This window comes from Sorex fumeus, unplaced genomic scaffold (assembly GCF_029834395.1).
Source record: "Sorex fumeus unplaced genomic scaffold, SorFum_2.1 ptg000024l, whole genome shotgun sequence".
Lineage (NCBI taxonomy): Eukaryota > Metazoa > Chordata > Mammalia > Eulipotyphla > Soricidae > Sorex > Sorex fumeus.
In genome coordinates, this window is record NW_026606081.1 from 29,391,897 (window position 1) to 29,397,896 (window position 6,000).

Genomic DNA, 6,000 nt, shown 5'->3' on the forward strand with positions numbered 1-6,000 from the left:
CTCTTCACCTGCCCACCCCACTCTTCTCATCTCTCTCTCTTTGTAGTGCGGACAGGGGCACACTTGGAGCGCAGGTACTGCTCCTGGCTCTGCTCACTACAGACCCCTGGCGTTGATGGGCGGAACTACTGCGGTGCCGGGGTGGAACCTGCCTCCCCCCTGCCCCATGCAAACCCCAGGGGGCCGACCCTCCCAGCCCTCACTTATTTTCTTGAAGTTCCTTTCATAGGATCACTATGAGATGCACCATTGCAAAGCTGTTCAAGATCGGGTTTCAGTCGCGCCATGTTCCGCCACCTATCCCTCCACTGGCGTACCTTTCCCACCCAGTTTCCCTCCCGCCACCCCTCCACCCTGCCTTAGAGGCAGGCACCTTTCTTCTTTCTCTCTCCTTTGGGGCGTGATGGTTTGCAATTCGGGCACAGAGAGGTCATCGTGTTCTGTTCCTTACGGGATTTTCAGCACTCAGATCTTACCCAGTGATCGTTTCTTACTGTCTCTGTCCTTATGATCCCTTCTCTCTCCCAACTGCCTTCTCCCCAGCGCTGGGGCAGGCCTCCAACCATGGACCAATCAATAAATTGTTGTATCTTATGGAGACATTGAGTCCTTGTAAGATGTTGTGATAGGTTCAGCCTCCTGTGTTTGTTTTGTTAACCGAGATCGGTCCCTTCTCCAATCTGGTGTGCTACTACTGGTTTATCAGTGTTTTAGAGTTTGAGATGTCAGAAAGTTAAGTCTTTTTATTGGGAAGTTCAGTATTTTTATCGGGAAGGTACTACTGGAGTTGATGTTTTGTCTGGGTGGCAGCTTTGGAGTGTGGATATCTAAAAGTTGCTGGGGCTTCTGGAAGTACAAGGACATGGGGTAGGGGGGAGGTAGCCCATCCCAACTCTGAAAAAGCCTGGAGATTTCAGTCACAAATCCTGTATACCTGAGTTTGCATCTATTTAATTTCTCCACGGGGTCCACCCCGAGAAGATGGAGTCTTGCCCATGGGGGCCGTGGCAGCAATTTCGGACTGTGGGAGTGTGTGGCTGTGGGGGGCTGTTTGGGCAGGCACTGCTCAGCCCTCATTTCTTTTCTCTTAATGACCTACACGAGTACTTCTGAAGTTGTGGCTTTTATAGTGAACAAGCTTTGTCTCTGTTCAGGGTGAAGTATGAACTAATGCAGTCCCTCTGATATTTTACTCTGTTTTTCCATGTCCTCGGTTTAGGCTCTGATTTGGCAAAAATGTCATCACTCTTGGTAATAAGTCTCCTGTCTGTGTCCCCGCCACCGCTGCCGTGGCACCAGGAGAAAAATCAGCTGCCTGAGGCCCGGATTCCGTGGGCTTGTGTGTTTGCTGTGTCTGAGAACATCTTGTGCCTGGAACCGGAGTCGTGTCCCAGGCCAGCCTCGGTGCCCGTCGTGAGCTCTGCCAGAGGCCTCGTTTCAGCAGAGTGACACTTCTGAGTGTGAGCGAAGGCCCATGCCAGAGTCAGCGTGTGCTTTGCGGTTCTCTGTCTCCTGAGAGGTTTCAGAAGGAAAAGGGACCTTTTCCAGTGTGTCCTATTACTGCTTTGTGATGGTGTAACTCCTCCCCTCCCCGTTGCCTCCCACTGTGTCTCCGTGTGAGTCCAGCTGGCACCACCAGCATCGGCCTCGCAGCCAGAACACGTAAATGCCTGATTGCGTGCTCCCAGGCGCAGCTTGGACTCGGAGGTCCAGAGGTTCATCCTGCCCGCGCGAAGCGTTTGTCTGTGGATGACAATGCAAACATGGCGGCCCGAGAGCTAGGAGAGCAGCTGGAGGGCACTCACCTTGCCTGAGGCTGATGGGGCGTTGATCCCTGGCCTGGCATAGGGTCCTGAGGACCTCCAGGAGTGGCCCCTGAGTGCAGTCAGGAACAAGTTCTGAGAACCGCCTGGTGAAGCCCAGAAAAAAAAAAGAGGAAAAAAGGAAACTGTTCCACCGACATGGGGTTCAAGTTTAGTCTTTGGGGTTCTGGGGCCACTGGAGCCGTTGCCCACATGAGTCTACCACTTGAGCCCATCTCTCAACTACAACTTTTGCTTTTCATAGTTAAAAGAATTGAATTGTGTATCTACTTTGCCCTCACCACCCAAAGTAAGAATTTTGACCGGAAGAATGACTTTGTGTTCCCGCGTCTGTTTTATACTAAAGGGCTTGAGTTCTGTTTCTCGGCACGGTTATTTGTATGAACTTCACCATCTTTTGATGTCTCTGGGGTGTAGGGCCGGGATGGAACCCAGCGCCCCCCACCCCACAACACGCATACACACGGAGGCACCTGATATGTTGGGCCCCATCGCCAACCCACACTTTGCCACTTCTGAACCCTCCTGAGGTGTATGAAAGTCTCAGAACAGAGTGAAGACGAGGGTCAGAGCAAGTCAACGTCAGCATGAAGGCGAAGGCAGTGTGTCCGAGTGTCTGAGGATCCAGTTTCGGGTCAGAGGTTGCTGATCTCAGGCCTGTTCTTTCTCACCGTTAGAGCGGGTGTAAAGGGGTGATGGAAGAGCCTGTTTGGCAAGTCGGCTGGGTGGCATCAAGACATCGGGCCTGGTCTTGACAGAGACTCTCCAGACTTGGTCCCCGGGCCTCTAAGCACGGCCACCCCCCAATCCCCTGCAAAATAAAACGCAAATCAGACAGATTGTTTTTTTATTTGAACATTAAACATTGACCAGTATCTCAGCATCTTCTTTTCCTCTTTAAAATGCATTTATGAGGGCTGGAGTGATAGCACAGCGGGTAGGGCTTTTGCCTTGCACACAGCCAACCCGGGTTTGATTCCCAGAATCCCATATGGTGCCCTGAGCACCATCAGGAGTAATTCCTGAGTGCAGAGCCAGGAGTAATCCCTGTGCATCGCTGGGTCTGACCCAAAAAGCAATAAATAAATAAACAAATAAAATTCATTTATGTTTAAGTTTATGCATTTAGGAATAAAATGGGGACTTTTTTTGTTGTTTGTTTGCTCATAGGAGTTTTCGTTGCAATGAGTATTAAATAGATTCACCTCATTCTTTTTCTTTTTAAAGTTTTATTAGTGAAACACCATGAGGTACGATTGTGGACTTACAAGTTTTTGTGTTTGGATTTCAGTTATACAATGATCAAATACCCATCCCTCCACCAGTACTCATTCTCCGTCACTAATGATCCCAGTAACCCTCCCACCCCCCCAACCCCCCCCACCTCATCCCCCCCCCATCCCATCTCTGTGGTAGGACATTTCCTTTTGTTCTCTCTCTCCTTTTGGATCTTGTGGTTTGCAAAAGAGGAATTGAGTTCACCACCGTGTTCGGTCTATAGTCTACTTTCAGCATGCATCTCACAACCCAAGTGGATCCTCCAAACACCCGATTCACTTCATTCTTGAATCCTTGCCCTTTTGGTCTGGGATACTGGACTTAAGGATGAGGTGTGTCCTTCCAGTGTCTGCTTCTGAAACCTTGGGCATTTCGTGCACATTCCATGCATCTGTGTATTTCTGGAGGGAAGATTCTTGGTTTCACAGTTTCAGAAGAAAAGCTATTTGGACATTCCCAATAAAATTATTTCTGCTCAAAAAAAATAAATAAACCATTAGCCAGTGTGTTAAGTCTATGTATATTATATAATCTAACTCTGAACTGTCCTTCTCCAGTACTCCCCAGACAAGTAAACAGTTATTTCATCATTTTTATTTTTCCATATAAGCATATGTATATGTTTATAAGTATATGTAAGCCAAGCCTAAATGTTTTCTTTTTGACTTAAATATTTTCATTTTACATGAAATGGTCTGAGCTTAGCTCTCTTAATAGCAGCTTACTATTCTATTCTATGGATTGCTGTAATTTCATCAAATTTGAAATTAATCTAGGATAAACCCCTAGAAACAGAATTGCTACACCTGAAATTTCCTTTATATTGGGCTACTTGACTTGATTTCTCCTGTGCTTAATGGAGGGGCCATCTCAGCTTCTGTCCCAGACACCCAACGGCTCCTGGGACTAAGCTCTGCCCAGTGGGGGCAGCGAGCCCGGAGCTGCCCGGGGTGTCTCACTGTCCTGGGCATGAGGAGCCCAGCGAGCCTTGTTTTCTCTCTCCTTTAAGCACCCGCTGGCCTTGTTTTCTCTCTCCTTTGCCTCCGCTTCTGCTTGTGCCTCCTGCTGCCGCCAACACTTTCCTCCTAAGCAGCAAATGCTTTGTTGTCTTCCTCATTTGTGAGTGTGTGTGCATGTGTGAACATGTGTGTGTGCTCATGCAAGCACTGGGGAGCGTGTCTCTGTGTGTGTCCAGGTGTGTCCACGTGTAAGCGTGTCTGGCTTTCCCCTCTAGATTTGAATCCCTGCTCTGGCCTTTTCCTCTTCCTGAATGGTAGCTCCCAACAGGACCGTGTCTTGGAGGGAAGTGGGAATCGTTTCTTGGCTCCAGTATGGGAGGGCCTGGGCCCTCTCAGAGACTCCTCATCAGAACTTGCCCTAAGGGAGATAAAGAATCAGTCTGTTTTTCTGGTTTTCTTTACACTTCCTTTGGGGGCCACACCTGGCGATACTCCGGGCTTCCTCCTGGCTCTGCACTCAGGAATCACTCCTGGCAGCTCTCCGGTGGCCCCTATGGGATGCCAGGGATCAAACCTGGGTTGGCTGCGTGCGAGGCAAGCACCTTTCCCTCTGTGCTATCACTCAAACCCAAACCTGCCATTTTTTAAATGAAACATGAATGTTTGTGCCATGTTTGCTTTTGTGTCATGCTTGCTTTTGTAAAGTGGGATTTTTTTCTCCCCTTGGAATTTAAAGAAGTATGTCTGTCTTTGTGGGAGAGGGAAGGCCCTCTTGACTCCCTGCTCTGAGAGGAACCGAGGGGGCCCAGCATGTCCTCCTGGGGTCTTCCCTGGGGCACCCGGGAGCTTGCGCTCAGGAAGGGAAAGGGGAGCTCTGGCTGCCTCCAACCCTGGGGCGGGGACTGGAAGCGGGGCCCAGCCTCCTCTGTGGCGGGCTCCGATGGCTCCTGCAGATGGCTCACCATCTCACGCTCTCCTTTAACACAGATTGATTTCCTGAATTCCGTGATTGTGGACCTCCAAAGAAAGAATCGGGACCTCAACATGAAAGTGGAGATGATGTCCGAGGTGGCTCTCGACGGGAATGGGGACGACCTCAACAATTACGACAACAACTTCGGCCCGGCCACCCCATTCTCTGCACTGTGCAGAAATCACGAGCACGTGATGGATGACATAACAAGCTACTTGTGAAACACCTAAAATAACCAATTTACTGTCTTTACAAGATTTACATTTTTCACTGTGGTTTTAGATGAATGTATGATGAGAAATTCAACATTACTAATTTTGGATTTTCTTATCACAAAAAAATTGAATGAAGGACCTCAACCATCAGAAGTTTATCATCCAGTTTGAATGTATTTTTCTTTATTTGAATATTTTCTAGTTCTGTAAAAAGTGATAAATAATGTACCATCCAGGCTACATGAATAATAAGAACTTCTATAATTTTATGTATGATTTTGATGTATTTTCCTCTGGAGATTATCAACTGTCTGACAAGTGAAAGATCTGGATCAATTGAAATTTTTTGTAATAACCATTATTGAAATTGTTTCACAAACTATGTAAAGCAGTATTAAAATTTGAGCAAACAGGTGTTCTATATCTACTTTAATAAAATTATTTCTTTTTTGCCAGTGATAACTGATTATTCTCAGGTTTATTTATAAAAGATTTTTGGCTAGCAATGAAGAACTATAGAGTCAAATGAGTCAAACAGTTTCTACAACGGAATTCTGATACACCAATTTCTTTTTGTTTCTTTATGTTTGTGCCACACCTGGTAATGTCTTAGGGCTTATTCATGGCTCTGCACTCAGGAATCACTCTTGACAGTGCTTGGGCAGACTATATGGAATGTCAGGGATTGAAGCCAGATTGGCCAAAGCAAATGCCCTACCAGCTGCACTATTGCTCTGGACCTGTAAACCATT

The 6,000-nt window shown here is 47.5% G+C and overlaps 1 pseudogene; it reads left to right on the forward strand.

The window, feature by feature from the left end:
* LOC130023741 (CAP-Gly domain-containing linker protein 1-like) overlaps positions 1–5,170 on the forward strand; it is a 54,659-nt pseudogene extending 49,489 nt beyond the window's left edge.
* Positions 5,171–6,000: the final 830 nt, after the last annotated feature.